Below are 19,938 nucleotides of genomic sequence, written 5' to 3'. Positions count from 1 at the left end.
TGTATCTTAATTCTGTTTTTATTCTTTTGAGGAATCCCCATCCTGGTTTCCACAATGACTGCACCAAACTACATTCCTACCAACAGTGTAGGAGGGTTCCCTTTCTCCACAGCTTCCCCAGCATCTGTTGTTTGTGGACTTTTGAATGATGGCCACTGTGAGTATTGTGAAGTGATAATTCATTATAATTTTGAATTGCCCTTCTCTGATAATGAAACTGAGCAATTTATTTTTTCATATATCTATGTATCACTTGTATGTCTTTATTGGAGAATTGCTTTTTTAGGGCTTCTGCCCATTCTCAGATTGGGTTTCTTTTTTTTTTATTATTATTATGTTGTATGAAGTCTTTGCATTTTGGAAATTAAGACTTTGTCAGTTGCATCATTTCTTAATATTTTCTTTAATCCTGTAGGTTGTCATTTTGCTTTTTGTCTGGTTTGCTTTGCTGTGCAAAAGCTTATAAGTTAAATTAAGTCCCATTTACTAATTTTGCTCTTACATCCATTACCTGGGTTGGCTGTTCTAGGAGGTCATTGCTGAGATTTATCTCAGAGTGTTTTATGTATTAACTCTTCTAGGAGATTTACTGTGTCTTGCCTTTCATTTGAAACTTCAAGCCATTTTTTGGTTATTCTTGTGTATGGAGTGAAGGAGTGTCCTAACTCAATTGCTCTGCATGCTGCTATCCAGTTTTCCCAACACCATTTGGTGAAGAGATGGTCTTTTCTCTGTCATATTCTTGGCTACTCTGTCAAAGATTAATTGAACATAGGCCTGAAGATTTATTCCTAGGCCCTCTATTCTGTTCCAATGGTCCATATGACTTTTTCTGTATCAATATCATGTTATTTTGTTTATTGTAGCTCTGCAATATTGTTTGGAGACCTGGTGGTTTATTCCTCCAGCCTCTTTCTTTTTCTTGAATATTGCTTTGGAAATGATGGATATTTTATGACTCTGTGTAAATCTTAGGAGTATTTGTTTCAGTCAAAAAAAATGTTTTGAATAATTTGATAGGAAATCAAATTAAGTCTGTGGATTGCCTTGGGCGGTATGGGCATTATAACAATATTGTTTCTTCCATTACAAGTTCATTGGGTATCTTTCCACTTCTTCAGATCTTTTTTGAATTCCTCAATCAATGTTTTCTAGTTCTCCATGTATAAGTCATTCACCTACTTGGTCAGATTTATTCTTAAACATTTTATAGTTTTGGGTGCAGTTAAAAAAGCGGTTGTTTCTATACTTTGTTTTCCTGTTTATTAAATAGTAGCATAAAGAAATGCAATTGGTTTTCCTACATTACACTGGGTACCTTGCCCAGTTCCTTTTTTAGCCTAAGTAATTTTTTTGTGAAGCTTTTTCGGTTTTCTATATATAGAGTCATGCCTGCTTATCATGGCAATTTTACCTCTTCTTTTCCAGTCTGAATGCTTTTATTTCATTTTCTGGCCTGATCGTTGTGGCTAAGATTTCCAAGACTCTATTGAATAGAAATTGTGAGAATGGGCAAACTTGACTTGTCTCAGGTTTTTCTGGGAACGGTTTTGGTTTTTCACCATTTAGTATTTTGCTGGCTATATGTTTGTCATAAATAGCTTTCATTAGCTGAGATATGTTCCCTCTGTGCCTACTGTGATAAGGACTTTTATAGCAAATAGTGGTTAAATTTTATCAAATGCTTTTTCTTTATCTACTGAGGTGATTTTGTGGTTTTTTGTCCTCTCTTTTGTTGATATGTTGTACCAAAATTGATTGATTGATTTGCATATGTTCAACCATCCTTGTGTTCCTGGGAAATACCTAACTTGACCATGGTGTATAATCTTTTTTTACATGCTGTTAGATTTTGTTAGTTAATAATTTCTTAAAGACTTTTTCATCTGTGTTTATCAATGATATTGACCTATAGTTTTGTTTTGGGGTAGTGTCTTTGTTTGGTTTTCGTATCAGGTTGATATTGTCCTTATGGTTTGAGTTTGGGTGTACTCTCTCCATATCAATTTTTGGAAGAGATTGAGGAGGAGTGCTATGGATTTTTTCTCTCTATGTTTGGTCAAATTCCCCAGTGAATCTATTTGGGTCTGAATATTTGTTTGCAGAGATTTTTTATTTTATTGATAATTCTATTTCATTTCTGGTGATCTGTCTGTTCAAATGGTCAATTTCTTCTTAATGCAAAAATGGTGGGCTGAATATTTCCTGAAACTTCTCCACTTCTTCCTGGTTATCCCATTTGTTTCCATATAGTTGCTCATGGTATTCCCTTATATTTTCCAAATTATTTGCAGAATTTATAGTTTCTCCATTTTCATTTCTTATGTTATTTGTGTTCTCTCTCTATTCTTGTGATGAGTCTGTCCAGAGTTTTGTCAATTTTGTTTACTATTTCAAAGAATTGTTTGATTTTTTCTATTTTTAATCTCTATTTCAATTGTTTCTTCCTTGATCGTTATTTCCCTCTTTCTGTTGACTTTTGGTTTTGTTTGTTCTTCTTTTCATGATTAGTTTACATAGAACATTAGATTATTTATTTGAAATTGCTCTTCTACTTTGAGGAGAGCCTTGTCACTATGAACTTCCCTCTTAAGCCGGCTTTAACTGTATTCCATAAACATTGCATAGTGTTTTGTCATATTTCCCAAGGTTTTTTTTAAATTTCTTATTTTACTTCATCAGCTCCCCCCCTTGTTTTAGTACCATGTTGTTGAATCTACATGCTGTCATTTTTTCTCTCTGTTTTTCTGTGATTGAATTCTAGTTTCATGTTATTATACTCAGAAATGATACTTGAAATAATTTTTATCTTCTAAAATTTGTTAAGGCTTCTTCTGTGCCTGAGTACATAATCTTTCCTAGAAAACATTCCATGTGCACTGGAAAAGAATGTATATTCTGTTTTGGGGAGAAGTACTGTTATGAAAATATAAACCAAATCCAATTATTTTATCATATCTTTTAGTATCTTTGTTCCCTTATTAATTTTCTGTCTGAAAGACCAGTCTGGTGATGATAATGGGGTGTTATAATTTCCTACTGTGATTGTATTCCCATCAGTTTCTCCCTTTTCATCTACTAGTATTTGCTTTATGTATTTAGGTGCTCCTGTTGTGAGTGCATGTATCTTAATGTGTATAAAACCCTCATTTTGTATTTCTCCTTTAATCACCATATCATGTCCTTGTTTATCTTTCTCTATGGCCTTTCTTGTAAAGTCTCTTTTGTGTGAAGTCAGTACTGCTAGTCCTGCTTTCTTGTCATGTCCATTAGCATGGAATATATTTTTCCATCTTCTGACATTCAATTGATGTGTATTCCTCTTACAAAATTTGGTCTCTTGTATGCTTCAAAATGTAGGGTCTTGTTATATTATCCCATCTGACAATATATATCTTTTGATTGAATCACTAAGTGCATTAACATTTGTGATAATTATTGAGAGACTGGTGTTTATTTCCATTTTGAACATTTTCCATTTGATTTTGTATTTCCTTTTTGTTCACTTCTTTTTCTTTTTGTGGTTTGATAAGTTTTCTTTTATTATCTTGGTTTCTATTTGTCTTTGTGACTTCATTGTAAGCTTTTGACTTATGGTTAACCTCTTTTGTATGTATATTGACCAGTTATTGTATCTGTTTATTTTAACTGATAGGAATACAAATTCTAACCCATCATAAAGAGATCAGAAACAAGAAGAAAATACTCTGTATTTTCCTATTTCACTCTCTAACCCTTAAAAATTTTGATGTCCTCTTTTTAACATCATGTTTATTCTATTGTAAGTCATTGTAGCTGTTACCTTTTTAATAATGCCTTTCTCATTTCTATGGCATACTGCTTCTTTTTTTCTTAGAGTAGATTTTCATTATTTCTATTTCTGTCTCTAATTTCTTTTAGTATTTGCTTTTGTGGAAGTTATTTATCTCTCCTACTATTCTAAAGGATAGCCTTGCTTGATAAATTATTTTAGATTACAGCTTTCTTTCATTCAGGACTTTGAATATGTCTTGTCACTGCCTTCTGACTGTTGTATTTGTGCAGGAAATGTGTTTACAAATATAATGTATATAATTATATATTTATGTAAGGAATACATACAAATGAACTTAACGAATAAGATGAAAAACTATACGTTAAAAAATAGAAACCATTGATGAAGGAAATTAAAACTGATTCAAAGAAATGAAAAGATCTCTTATGTTAATGATGTGAAACTATATGGTTGAAACAACCATACAACCCAAAGCAATCTACATTTAGTGTAATTCATGTCAAAATACCCATGAGATTTTTGCATTAAATAGAAAAAAAACTTCAAAATATATATGTAACTACAAAGATCATGAGTTGTCAAAATAAACTTGAAAAAGAGTATTAAATCAATTAGTGTAATATTCTCTGATGTTAAACAGTCCTACAAAGCTTTAGTAATTTAAACAACATGATTCTGGCTCAAAAACAGACACCAATCAATAGAAGAGAATTGAGCAACCAGATATAATCCCTCACACCTATGATCAATTAACCCATGAAAAATGAAGCAAGAGTATAAAATGAAGAAAACACATTCTCCTCAATATGTAGTGCTGGGGAGATTGAAAATGTGAAACATAGATTAGAGTATTTCCTCACATTGTATGCAATCCATGAGCACAGAATATCTTTTATTTCTTTTGTATACTTATATTTATTACACCTTTAATTTATAGAACTATGTTTAGATCTTTTATTTCACTTATCATATTTATTCCTATTTTATTCTTTTTGGTATAAATGTACACACAACTGTTTTCCTAATTCCTTATTCTGATAATGTGATGTTAGTGTATAAACATGCAACATATATTTGTATATTGATTTTGTATTCTGCAAGTTTGCTAAGTTTGTTCATTATTTCTAGCATTCACTGGAGGAGTAAATGGAGTTTTCCATCTGTGTATAATTATGTCATTTGTAAAAATTCTACTGCTTGTTTACTAGTTGGAAGCCTTATATAATTTTTCTTGACTAGTTTTTCTGGCTAGGACTTTGAGTAGTGTAATTTAGGACTTGTGAAAATGAGCTACTTTTTCTTATTACTTGACCAGAGGAAAACCTTCCTGTATGTTAACATTGAACTTGATTTTTGTCATGGGTTTTTCATATATGGCTTTTATTATGTTTAGTTATATTTTATTTAAAGCAAATTTGTTAAGATTTTTTTGTATACAAAAGTTAAGATCAGTTCTGTCAATAATATTCCTACATTTTCTGAGATTGTCACTTTTGAATTCTCTGTTTTTTAATTGATGGTATCACATATATTGATTTGCATTTGTTAAATAATACTTATGAAACAGGACTAAATCAAACTTAACTATAGTTTATAATACTTATAATATGCCATGAAATCAGGTTGCTAATATTTATTTAGAATGTAATATACACATACAGAAGGTAAAATATACATTGTAGCTTGAGTGTACATTTATTTATTTAAATATTTTATCTCTCATTTTGAATTTGGCTTATGTTTAATGGAAATTATTTCTAAATAAAGAATATAACTCTTGGTAGAACTGAATTTACTACAGTTTACTGATACAGAACATAGCTATTATTTACAATTAGTGCACAAATCACTTGTCTTAAAATGCCATATTATATTAACAATGCCAACTGATTCAGGACTGGGAAACATAATGCTTCCTAAAATGCATTATGTGGTGTTTTCCACACCAACCCACATATACACTTATTTCTTTGTTTTTTGATTGTTTGTTTGCCCCTTAATGGAGGCACTGCTTATAGAACCCAGGATCTTGTGCATAAGTGTATTTATCAACATCATTTTGGAGCACTTAACAGAATCCAAAAGAGTATGGATTATAAAGATGACAGGAAAATTTATTCCTTCTAGGGACTGAAAAACCTCTGAGTGAAAGAATGGTAAAAATAAACATTTGTATGTATACAATAAGATTTTCTCTTGTGTAATTTTAAAGTAGAATATTAAATTACATTAGTTTTACATATAGCACTGAAGTACAATTAAAAACAAAAATTCCCCACTTTGAGATTTCTTAAATTTGATTGATTAAAGTTTTATAATTTTAATTCATAAATATTTACCATTTATTTATAAACATACCAAAGAAATTGACATTTATTCTGCTCATGTTTTGAATATAGAGCTACTTTTTTAAGGTACACAGATAAATAATTACTTCCATTTCCAAATCAACTTATGTTTCACTTTAATTACAAAAGATAATGAAATAGTTATAAATTTTCTGTACAAGTTTTACACAAATTTCACTTTAAATTCCAAAACTTTAAAATTATTTTATTTATTTTGAGCATTATTTATACTCTGTTCACCAAACTGGTATAAATTTGTGTACAAAAGGAAGGAGATTTTTTTATTTCATAGACCCCAAAATTAAATTATTTAAAAAGATTTTGTGGGGATAATATTTGCAGATCACACTATAAAAATAAGCATCTTATATGATTCATTTTCACTGGATGAATGAGAAGGAAACACTGGCTGAATGTTAATCTTGGGTTGCTAGGAGACCAGACGTTTTGTGATGTCACAGCTACTCAGGTTGAGAACCATTGTGATGGCCTAGCAGTTTAAATGTGCAGGCTTGCCAGAGCAGCATTTGAAGCTGTAGTGCTCAAAACCATGCAGAATAGAAAAGTAGCTGCAGAAAAAGTTATTTGAGATGGCACTTGTTTCTTCAGAAATTCAAGATAAGTTTCCTAAAGATGGGTCAACTGGCTCAGGAAACTCCAGTAGATCTCTATTTTGTGATCAAACATTCTCTGGGGACTTGGACTTGAGGTCTATGATTGAAGAAATTGATTCTCTGACTTTGTCAGAAGGATTCTTGATAAAAAGACCATGTTACACACATTGTGACTCTGAACCAGTTGGAGATAATGATTTTCGTTCTCTGAAATTTCCAAGAAAACTCTGGAAAATGTATGGGGGTGACCAATTTAAATCCATCTGGTGGGATGACAATGGATCTTCCATAGTGATTGATGAAGATGTCTTTAAGAAGGAAGTTTTGGAAAGAAAGACCCCTTTCAGAATATTTGAACCTGGAAGTATGAAAAGTTTAGTTATACAGCTAAAGCTTTATGGGTTTAGGTAATTGCAGCAGAATTTTCAAAGATCTGCTTGTCTAGCTGTCTTTATGGCAGAAGAAAAAGAAGTCTATATTTTAAACAAGGTATTCACAAAGTTTAGTTACAACTTGGTAACTTAGATATAAAATTTAATTTTGTACATCAATCTATGGTAACATAAATGGAAAGCTTTTCTGAAAATTGTATAAAACTACTAAGGCTATAATTCTTAATTTTTTATAAAAATGAGGATAGTGCCTTAAGTAGTCAAGATTATGATAAACTTTGCTAGCAACTATGAATCTTAACAGAAATCTAAATAAAGGTATTAAAGCTGTTTTCAAAAGTGGCTTTCACCGTTACTGCAAATGCTAACTTCTTAAACTTGATGACTGTATTATTTAAATGTGTATATTCGAAATAAGGAATTTCAAAAAATAGTCAGAATTGCTCATATTTTGATGATATTATCTTTGCATTGTAAACGTGAAATCTGAGGTTTTATAGGTTAGGCTTATTGTAGTCTTCTAATTTGGTTTAAAATATTACTAAAATCTTTCCACTTTGATTGTAGCTGCAATTCTACCATATTTCAAATTTTAAACGAGGCTGTCCCCAAATTTTAGTGAGAATAAAAATAAGAGTTGAGATTAAAAATGTCTCTCTGGTATCTTCATTGGCTGAAGATTTCAACAAGAAGCACTTTATAGGAGGGGGTAATATAGATAATCATAATTCTGATTTTGTGGCTGACACTAGTGGAGAAAGTGCATTTTTACCTTCTCCTAATTTAAACATGCCTCTTAACAGAAAGCCCTCTACTAGCCATATAATTGGTGATACAAATACCCCGATCAGAGGTGATTTTTCTCCTTCATCATCAGTGTCAGTTAGACCACGAGAACAAATTACAGTGGATCAATGTGCTACTTTAAATCAGTTGACCACTATCCACAGGCACTCCCAAAGCAGCTAAACTGAAGCAAATGGCTGTGCTGTGAACTTCATTACAACTACAACTTCTATTTCTCATTACAGCATCTTGTCTCCCATACAGGGCAATTATTTTGGACTGATGGTGGAGCCTTCTACTTTTCCAAATAGATATCACAACATATCTGCCAATGAAGGTCGTTTTTCTAAACTTCAACCAGGGAGCGACCCACGGTTTCCATTGCCAGTGATAGCTGATACATCAACTACCTCTCTTTCAAGGCCAACTCATCAGCTATCTTCAGTTTAATAACGTCATCCTAATTACAATTGATCTACCAGAGGACTACCAGATTATGCAGGATAGCAAAGATTAAAATTTATGATGGCAAATGTCAACATATATCTGCAATATTCTTATTTGAACAATAAACATAAATGTGTACCTGTATTGTCCTTATATTTTTTAAAATAGAGTAAAGATTTAAACACGAGACTAAGTTAGCATTTAAAGAAAAAAAGAGATATTTGATTGATATGATCATTTGATGGAACAATATGAGAGTAAATTTATATAATTTCTTGTAAGGAAGAAGAGAAAATGGAAGAATTTGGAAAAAGACAAAAACATGGAGAGAGGGAACAGTACTAAGTGGTTTCTGGTTGATCCTGGAAAGTATTTAAAGTGTTAAGTTATGATAGGTTGGAACAGGAGATAAATGCAGGAACCGGCTCAGGAGTCATGGTCTCTATTATGTCATCCCTGGAATCATAACAGTCACATGATGTAATCTCAGATGGCACATTCAGCATGAGGTAGAATTTAAGAAGTAATTTTTTCTATGGTCTTCTTTGTGCCGTTCTCAATGCATTTCAATTGGTGCTTTCTTTTCCTCCCCTCAAGGGTCTGCACTATATTTTCTAGTGAAAATTTAATGTTGCTTTTATGTTCCAGCCAAAGATATGCTTACGTCCTCAGAGGGGCACTTAAAGCATTTCCAAATCTAAGTCCACATCTCAACATAGTTTAGTCATTTCTTTATAGATCTGGCATCTGGTTACCTTGGAATATCTTTATGTTTCACTGTATCTGGAGATATATCCAGGCAAATGCTTGTCAACCATATTAACTCCAACCTCAAAACTGTTGCTCCATCTCATCCTTGGACTTAGGATGTCCTCCATTTACCTACTTAGATTTTCCCAGTCTCAGCACAGAAACCACCTCCTCCAGATGTTTTCTATCCAACTTTCCTTCTCTAACTTGGATACCAGCACTGTAAGCACAACACGTGCCACAAGATGCATTTTATTATTTAGTGAATGAAAAATACATGTTGATTTTAAGCAAAATCTACTTTCCTGAAACAACAAAACTCTCATGGTTTTCAAACTATTTCGTTATGGTCTTTACTCTTCACCACAAACTAGCTCTTTTCATAGCCCATGTACTAGTCATTCAAGACAGTAGTGGAGGTAGGTACAGGAGACAAAGTATTATTTTCTTCTTAATTCATGCCTCCAGAGGCCTAAAGCATTCCATTCTCATTTGCTGGATTTTTTCCTGTCTCTTCATCACCCACCCACCCCAAAATAGCTGATTCTCTTCCCCATACCAATAACTATACTGCCTTCTAATTAATTTACTTCTTAGAGTCAGAGCTTCGTCCAGAAGAGACAGTGCCATTGCATATATTTAATACAGGTTTATAGACACCACACAAATTTTGCCACTTCTAACCTTAACACAGGAAGTATCTAAGAGGTACTAGAACCTTGGTAGTGGTGGTCATATTCAGAAACTAAATAGCAATCTAAAATGTGCGGACTTTAAGGAGGTGAGGGTGGTAGAATTTAAAATTTGTCCAACTGCAAGAATATAAAATTTCTGCAGATATTAAGAAATATAAAATATTCATGGAAGACTATGAGTAATTCCCTTTTACTTAAAATAAAAGGTGAAGCATTTTCAGAATGTGAAATGCCCTGAAATGCTGGAAAATTTGTAGGCAATGTCAGGGTATCTAAGGCTTCTGGTCATAATCATGCATCCAGTGTCAGCTGATAAGACTGAAATGGCAATATTGAGTCCTAAAAATGTGTCACCAATTGGGAATAAAGCCTTTGATAATCTTGAGAATTGGCAAATGGGCCAGGGTAAGCTCACGCAACATTCCGCCAATATGTCCTTTACCAAGAGAAGAAAAGAGACCACTTGCAGTAGGAGATCTGTGTATGGACAGCAGTGGTTGTTCCTACAACATAAACATCAAGATTTTAAGTTTGTCAGCACAAATATGATGGTGGCTATGTTGTTGTTTACATTAGCAGTCTGGGGTTCAGATGGGATGGTTCAGCAGCTAGTTTCCACCTCTCTTATTAGACAGTGGGTCTTACCGTGATCATCTTAACAACGTTCTATACTGATAAGTCAAAAGCAACAGTTTACTTTCAAAATTAGAAATCCTAAAGAAGAATATTATTTGTTAGTCTATCTGTTGTTTTCTACCTGGGAAAAGCTAGACTATTGGCAAAGTACAAAAGTTGGCTGGTGTTTGAAAACTATTCCCTGAGTTCTGCCCACTGAATTCTTCCCACTAAATACTACAAATCTGTCTACCACTGTGTGTGTGTGAAGATGGATTGTTAAGCATTAACTAAGCTTGTCTTAGTTGAGCCATCAGTGAATTATTCATCTGCATCTGGCAGAATCTCTGTGAATTAAGAATTTCACTGAGCCATCAGATTTTCTACCGATCAGGGAGAGGTAGATTATAATTCTCCCAGTGTATTAATTATTACCTGTTCATTGAATCCTGAGCTGATGTTAGGGTAAAACCACTGAAACCTTTAATTTGACTGAGGCATATACATTCTCCAGTCCCCAGAGCCCAGCACAGGACTGTGTCTCCTTTTTAATTTAAGCTTATATCTTAGTGTTTTTTCTTTTAATTCTCATTGTTGGCACAACTTAGTTTTGCTTTGAACACACGTTGACTAATTTATAGAGACTGAACAACTGACTTATTCCTGTTTTCCTAGAAATTGCAGTAACATTACTTTCCTTGGACTACCTGGAATAGAGTGAGTGCAGTCATCATTTTGAAAGCAGCCCTCAGTCCTAATAATGCAGAACCTTTACACTTCTTTGCCCAGCACTTGTGCAAGATTGTTTGTTGTGGATCTCAGGGATTTTCCTCACATCCCCAAATGCAACAATGAGAAAACACCACATTGTTATCCAAAATCAAACATTTGCCAGTATTGCATTCCCATTGCAAAACAGTTAAGAATTTTAGGAGTTCTGAGATTTTACCATGCTGAGATGTTTACCAACCTAGCATGTTCCTTTCTTACTGATGATGTCATGTAGATGAGACAATATTTCAGACACAGTGAACTTTATCACTCACCGCAATAGCAGCCAGGGTTAAATTTTGCATACATTCCCTACTCTCAGATTAATACACAGAGTGAACTATTCAAACCTACAGAAGCAGTGGGCTGTTAACAAAAAGAAAGTTTAAGGCATGATAAAACACTAATTATATTGGTATCTTTATGTATTATTTATTAGAATCACTTGTTTATTAGTATCTTTTCCTAGGATAAGTATATCATGACTCAACTTTACTTGCTGCAGAAATAATCATGAGAAATGACATGGGAAAAAATGAACATTGACTTTCCATTTTTCCTCCTGCTTCTATTGAGATATAATTGGCAAAGAACATTAAGTTTAGGTGCACATGAGAGTGGTTTGATTTACAAGTATAATGAAATAAATATCATAGCAACTTTAGGGAGAATTCATTATCTAATTTAAGTACAATATTAAAGAAATACAATTTGTATTTTGGTTGTGATGAAAAACCTTAGGGTCTACTCTCTTAACAACATTCATATATAACAAAAAGCAGTATTAATTGTAATTTTTATGTTACTATGGGGCATCCCTAGAACATGTTTATTTTACAGCTGGAAGTTTGTTGCATTTGAGTGCATGAATCAAATTCTCCTTTCCCAACCCCTGCCTGTGTTAACTACAAGTCTATTTTTTTCTATAAGTATGTTTCCTTTTGAAGTGTACATTTATCTACAAACTGTATTAGTTTCTCTTACACATCATACTCTTTGCTATTTTTAGTACATTTCAAACTGATCACCAGAATATATCTAGTTATGATATGTTGCTATTTAAAGATATTTCATAGTTATTTACTATTCCCCATACAGCACATTTCTTGTCCCTGACTCATTTAATTTGCAACTGGAAATTTTCTCTCTTAATTTTTGTCAAATATTTATTTTTCCTCAACCCATTTCTCCCCTTCTGGTGAACAACCAGTTACTTTGTATATCTATATCTCCTTTTATGCTGTGTAATTTTCATTTGATTTAAATTCCAAATACGAGTAAAATCATACAGCATTTGTCATTCTCTTTCTGACTTATTTCAATTAGCATATTACCCTCTTGGTCTACCAATTTGTTGCAAATGAAGAAGTTACACTTTTTATAGCTGAGTAATAACCTATTGTATTTTTATCTGTTTGTGGGCATATATATGCATATATATTTATATATACTTATATATATAAATATAGATAAATCTATGAAATATAAAAATAAAAAATAGATGGGTAGTTATATATACTATGAACACGCATTTTCTTTATCCATCATCTATTGATGAGCAATTAATTTGCTTCTATATCCTGTCTATTTTAAATAATGCCGCAGTGAATAAAGGTTTGAATTTATCTTTTCTAGTTAGTGTTTCTATTTTCTTGGAATAAGTATCCAGATATGGATACGTTGGATTATATTTTTAATTTTGAGAGAAAACTGCATACAGTTTTCCAGTGTCAGCGCCAATTTACACTCAGTCCTGCAGTGCATCAGGTTTGATTTTCTTACATCCTCACCAACACTTATATTTGTTATCTTTTGGATTATAGTCATTCTGAAAGGACTGATATAAAATCTCACTGTGTTTTGGACTTGCATTTTTCTGATGGTTAATGATGTTAACCGGTTTCATATGCCTGTTGGTAATCTTTCCCCAACTGTATATTCATTTTTTGTAATGGGCTAAATGACCATAACTGTCTGATTTCATTTTTAGGCATTCTGTGTGTTCCATTATTCCCTTTGTTCTGTGCCCCTACCATATTCTTTTTATTACTGTAGATTTGTATTATAGTTTTAAATCAGGGAAAGTGATACATCCACATATTTCTTTGTAAATTATGTTTGTGTTATTGTTTCTTTTCTTTTCTTTTCTTTTCTTTTTTTAGTGATTTCAAGTCTTTTGTGTTTACATGTAAATTTTAGAATTATTTATTTTTAAATTCTGAAAATACCCTTGGTATTTTGATAATCACTGAATTTAATTAGTGTATTTTCTTGGCTAGTACTCTCATTTAAACAATATTTTGTTCCTCATCAATGAACAAAGTATATCTTTTCATCTGTTTGCATTATCTTCAGTTACTTTTATAAATATTTAATAGTTTTCTGTGTACAGCTCTTTTACCTCCTTGGTTGGATATATTTCCAGGTTTTTTTTTTTTTTGTAATGCAACTGTAATGAGACAGTTCCCTTACTTTGTCTATCTGTTAGCTTGCTGTTAGTGTGCAGAGATGCAAGCTTTCTGTATGTTAATTTTACATTCTGAAATTTAATCAAATGCATTGATAAACCCTAGTAGTTTTGAGGTGCCATCTATGGATTTCTGTTTAAAGTATGTCATCTGCACACAGATACATTTACTCATATTCTTCATTTTCTATATTATATTTACATTAACTTTGGATAGCTATGGCTAGAATTTCCAATATTATTCTCAATAAAAGTGGTAAGAGTGAGCATTCTTGTCTTCTCCCTGCCCTTAAAGGAGATGCTTGCAGCTTTTAATCAGTGAGTGTCATGTTAGCTGAGATCTTGTCATGTATTACCTTATCTGTGTTGAGGTATGTTTCCTCATGCCCAATTTGAGGAGAAACTTAGTCACAAAGAGATACGGAATTTTTCGAAAAATTTTATGTCTCTATTGATTTGACCATATAATTTTTATTCTTCAATTTGTTAGTGTGGTGTATCATATTAATTAATTTGTGGGTAATGAATCACTTTTGCATCCCTGGAATAAAATGGACTTAATCATAATGTATAATCCTTTAAATGTATTTTTTGCTTTGCTAACAATTTAGTGATGATTTTTAAAACTATGCTTATCAGTAGTATTTAACCTGTTGTTTTTTGAGGTATTTGTTCAGTTTTAGTAGTAGTGTGATACAGAAAGTTGGGGTAGGACGCCTTCCTTCCTCTGCATATTTTTGGAATTCTCTGAGAAGTATAGGTGATAGCTGTTCTCTAAATGTTTGGCACAAATTACCTGTGAAGCTGTCTATGCCTGGAATTTTGTTTCTTGGGAGATTTTGTTTAATTACTTATTAATGTCATTAGTGGTAATCTTTTCATATTTTCTATTTCTCATTCCATCCTGGAGATTATGTGTTTCTCAGAAATTGTATATTTCTTCTAGGGTTTCCATTTTATTTACATAAAATTAGTTGTATCTTCTTATAATGCTTTTTATTTCTTTGATATAAGCTGTAACTTCTCATTTATTTCTGAGCTTATTAATCTGAACTCTTTTATTACTCATGAGTCTGGTTAAATTTTATCCATTTTATTTATCTTTGAAAAGACATTATTATTTTGATTGAATATTTGTATTTTTAATCTTTATTTTATTTATGAATGTTCTGACCTTTCAGTTGTCTTTCCTTCTACTAACAAGTTTGTTTCAAATTTTCTACATCTTCAGTTTGTACGATTATGTTATAAGAGAGAGATGTTTCTTATTTGTATAAGTGGGATTATTTTGCTATAAGCATCCCTATTAATACTGCTTTTGCTATACCCCATGGACTTTTTTTTTGTCATTTTTCTTTATATATATTTCTTTTGATTTATACAGCAATACATTGTTTGTTTAATATTATATGATTTATCCTCGACATTTTAGTGTTTCTCTTAGGTTTTTTCTTTTAGTAAATTTCTATTCTCACAGAATCCATATGTTTCTTCACAAAACAAGGAGAAAAATAATAAAATTTATACAAAAACTGGAAAGAACCATTTTTCTAAAATTATCTTTGAAAAATGAACTAAGTTGTGGGTATTATCCTCCCTAACTTTAGAACATACTACAAAGATACAGTAATCAAAACATCAAAATATATCACTAAAAGAGACACATACATTAATGGAACAAAATAAAAAGTCCAAAAATATGCCCACACACATAAGCTCAATTAGTCTACAATGAATGAGGCAACAGTATACAATGGAAAAAAAGGCAATCTCTTCAAAGACTAGTTCTGGGAAAACAGAATATTACATGTAATAGAAAGATGTATGAGCACTTCCTTCCATAGAATACACAGTAACATAAAAATGGATTAATATCCTAAATGCAAAACCTGAAAATATACAATTTCTGACCATGAACAGGAGCATAACTGCCTTTGAGAAAAATCATAGCAAAATTTATTTTTGATCTAACTCGTAAGTTAAAAAAAGGAAAAATAACAATAACAGTTTTTACTATTACTGGGAAAAAATAGATATAGTATGTGATACAGGGATTCCACTTCTTGTATAAGTGTGAAGTGCAAAGCCTTTTGCAAAGCAAAGGAAACCTTCAGCAAGATTTATGACAACACACAGAATAGAAGGAAGAGTTTCACACAAGGAAACCAACATTTAGTTAATATCCATAATATATATATGTAGCATATTACACCCAATATTTAAAAAGCAAAGACCCCAAAATAAAAACAGTTTAAGGATCTTCATGGAAACTTTTCAAAAACAGACATGTGGATGATTTTCATGCACATAAAAAGAAACATAACATTGCTATTAATTAGGAAATCATAAATCAAAACCAGAATGAAATATAATCTCACAGCAACCAAAATGGATATTAAAAATATTCTTCAAATGACAAACATTAATAAGAATGTTGATTAAAGGGAACCCAGGTACACATATGGTGGAAATATAAATTGATGCATCCACTATTATAAAAGTGTGGACACTGCTAAGAAAACTAGAAATAGAAGCATCATATTTTCCAGCAATTCCAGTTTTTAATATAAATCTGAAAAAAATGAAAGCATTAAATTTAAAGGATATATTACCCCCAATGTTCATATCATCATCATTTATAATAGCCAAGGTATGTAGCACAACTCAACTGCCCATCAACAGATGATTGGCTGAAGTAGATGTAAGATATAAATAACATAATAAATACTTAGTCATTGTCATATCAAAAAATAAAATTCTGCCTTTTGGAACAATGTGACTGGACCCAGAGACTGTTGCACACAGGAAAACAGGTCATACAGAGAAAAACACTCTACATTACCACTTACATGAGGAAACTAAAGATATGAGAGAAATAATCATTAAAAAAATAGAAACAGAATCATATATATATGTGTAGTGTACCAAGTACTGGTTTCCATTGGGGACAGGAAGATGGATGGGGAAGACAGAAATATGCAAGCTACTAGTTATAAATTAGAGAAGCATCAGGGCTATATTTACATCACAGAGAAATATTTTAATAATTTAAATGATTTTAAAGAGTTTATAGGCATATATTATAGTAAAATGTGCATGCATGGGGGAAAAACATTGAAGAAAAGAACCCAGGACAAACAAAATATTTTATAGTACTCTGATATTAGGAGGTGATTTGTTCACTTTCTTTACTGTTCTTGTAATTTCCTTATTAGAATTTAAGCTTTTAAATGAAACAGTATAGACTTTGAAAATAGTGACATAAGTTTAAATTATTTCTGTCTCTCCCCTTAAATCTACAGTCAGTGAAACTTTCACATTTCAACAAAAATAACTACAACACAAAACAATACTCCAGAGCACACGTGTGCAGCTGAAGTTTGATGGGCTAAAACACATAAAGGTGGCTGAACTGAGGGAAGAGCAGAGCTGGTGCCTGCGACCAAGGCCCACTGACTGGGGTATCTGAGCCCACAGGTTAAGAGTACCCAGTAGAAATAAGGTCACAGTGGTTCACACAGCTTCAGCCACCAAGTGCACCATCACTCATGGTCACAGGTAACTAGGAGGGAGCCACAATGCAGACAGAATTTCCATCCTTTAGACACTCAGACATTCGTGACACTCTCCCTACTTCCTATTCACAGTGGTGGAGACAAGTTTCCTTGCAACATTGGACACGGCAAAGACACTTGCCTGATTTCAAATTCCCACATGTCTTTACAACTTTCCTCAATGTGTGGACTGAGTCTCAAGGGATATCAGATAAAAGGAAGGGTTCACCATACTAGTGACAACAGTGGCATTAACTACCAGAGTTGTCTAAGAAGTGACAATGTAAGCAATCTTTTATCCAGACAGTAGAAACTGGAAAGTGCAATTTTGAAATATTGTCAGAGGTAGCTCAGGTAATTAAAACCAAAAATTGTTCAATATTGCAAAATACCAGGAAACAAAATCAAGGACTCCAAATCCCATTCTGTTTTTTAGTGTCATCAGAACAATAATTTACCAAGTTCATGACCAATCTCAGTAACATTATAAGGCAAGCACACACACAGATAGACAGAAACAGACACTGACACAGACACACACGTGCACGCACACACACACACGCATGTACACACACACAGAAAATATCAACCATACAGCAAACAAACTTAAAGTCATGGAATATTGGCTTATAACTAATAGAGAATCCAAAGAGATGTCATACAGAAACTCAATACAGAAAACAAAACTCAGAAAGCAGTTTAGTGAGCTCAGGAATAAAATAAATGGTGATAAGGAATACATTACCTAAGAGACTGAATCTATAAAATAACCTAACATTATTGGAGGACCAGATGAACTAAGTAAATGAGATGAAGAATACAACAGAAAGCACTGGAGGAAGACTGTCTTTGTGGAAGAGAGATAAGCAAACTCACCAATACAAAACTAGAAATGATAGGAGAGGGCAAAGATACAAGATATTAAAAACTGAGGAAATTCTACAATAGCCATCAGACTTCTTCAGGAAGTGCACATTAGCGTGAAATCCTGGAGGGAGAAGTAACTTAGAAGGCAGCTGATTGTTTATTTAAAATATTAATGGTTGATAACTTCCCGAACCTTGGTAAGGAACTGATAAACAAGTCCATGAGCCAACAAAACACCAATAACATTAAGACAAAAATACCTCCTTCAAGATACGTTATATGCAAATTGGCAAGTCAGTGATGCAGTAAAATTTTAAAGGCAGCCAAAAAAATTTTGATAATCTACAAAGGATCCCCCATTAAGCTATCAGCAGATTTCTGAGCAGAAAACATATGCCAAGGGTAATTAAAATGACATTTTGAAACTACTGAAGTAAGAAATCTCTCACCCAAGAATACTCGAACTTGCACAGTTATTACTTATATATAAAGTGAAAAAAAAGACTTTACCAAACAAACCTGAACAAGATGAAAAAAAAACAAAACCAAGACACCTTAAAAGAGGTGCATAAAAGAGCTATTCTAAGAAAAATAAAATGGCAAATATACGCAAAACATTGAACTAAAGCAGGGACCACGAGAAAGTTGCATCAGTTTCTTTGGGTATGTTTTGAAATGTTACTATTCTATATGTATTAAAGAGAGTAAAATAGGAAATCAGATGCAATATATATAGATACATCAATCTGGTAACATGTTCACAAGAGTAAAAGAAATAATTTGAGTCAGTAATCATAAAAGTTAAAGAGTAAAAATAAAACAATTTTAAAGGAAAATGCTATCAGCCGAAAAGGAACTAAATTACACATGAGGTGTTTCATTTTTAATTGAAGAACAGTAGATGTAATATATTGAATAGTTTCAGATATACAGCATAGTGATTCCAACCACTTTGTAGATTATATTGCATTGTAAATTATTACAATAATTGTAACATAAAATTATTATAAGTTATTGTGTAAAATTCCTTGATCTATACAGATTATCCTTGTTGCTTATCTCCTTTATGTATACTACTTTGCATCTGTTAATGTCCTACCATTAAATTGACTTTCCCTTCCACTTTGGTAAATATGAATTTTTTCCCATATCTTTCAGTCTGCTTCAGTCTTCTCTATCTAATCTCTCTATCTCTCTACCATGTCCCTATCAAACTATTTATCTATCTATCTATCTATCTATCTATTTATCTATCTTGTATGTATGTATCTATCCTTCTATGTATCTATTTATCTGTCACCTATGAATAGATTGCTATAGATAGATGTACACAGAGATTTGTTATACTTTAGATTCTACATATAAATTATATTATATTCTTTTGTCTTTGTCTAAGTTAATTCACTAAGCATAATATATACTAGGACAATTCATGATGCTAAAATAGCAATGTGTTATACTTTTTCATGGCTGAGTAATATTCCATCGCATATTTATAGATATTTCATATCATCTTAAGTCCATAGTGTACTGTGGACTCTAGAATTGCTTCCCTGTGTTGCATATTATAAATAGTGCTGTTGTAAACATTGGTTCTTGTCAATTTATGGTTTTTTTCCCCAGATTTTTCCTAGAAGAGATATTACTCTTTCATATGGTAGTTCTCTTCTGGTTTTAAATAAATCTGAATACTGTTTTCCATAGAAGTTGTAACAATTTACATTTCTACCAAGAATATACAAGAGATTTCTTACCTCCACATCATCTCAAACACTTTCTATTTGTAGACTTTTTGATAATAGCCACTGACCAGTGTGAAGTGATAATTCATTGTGGTTTTGAAATGCAATTAACTAA

General features: G+C 32.2%; 1 protein-coding gene and 1 long non-coding RNA gene across 4 annotated transcripts in view; one reads left to right on the top strand and one right to left on the bottom strand.

Annotated features, from left to right (window-relative positions):
* The window catches only part of LOC140693733 (putative N-acetylated-alpha-linked acidic dipeptidase), a 1,237,440-nt gene that overhangs the window by 873,873 nt on the left and 343,629 nt on the right, over positions 1-19,938 (bottom strand). The gene's annotated exons all lie outside the window — the stretch shown is intronic.
* On the top strand, positions 6,877-8,454 carry LOC140693735 (uncharacterized). 3 transcript variants are annotated; one of them, XR_012069431.1, is made up of 2 exons: positions 6,877-7,110; positions 8,180-8,454. It is a non-coding gene; the product is annotated as an uncharacterized lncRNA (long non-coding RNA). The 3 variants fall into 3 exon arrangements; XR_012069432.1 differs by having other exon boundaries at positions 6,905-7,110; positions 8,161-8,454; XR_012069433.1 differs by having other exon boundaries at positions 6,964-7,226.

The sequence above is a fragment of the Vicugna pacos genome, unplaced genomic scaffold (genome assembly GCF_048564905.1).
Source record: "Vicugna pacos unplaced genomic scaffold, VicPac4 scaffold_20, whole genome shotgun sequence".
In the NCBI taxonomy this organism is placed as follows: Eukaryota; Metazoa; Chordata; class Mammalia; order Artiodactyla; family Camelidae; genus Vicugna; species Vicugna pacos.
This window is presented reverse-complemented; position numbering and strand designations above follow the sequence as displayed.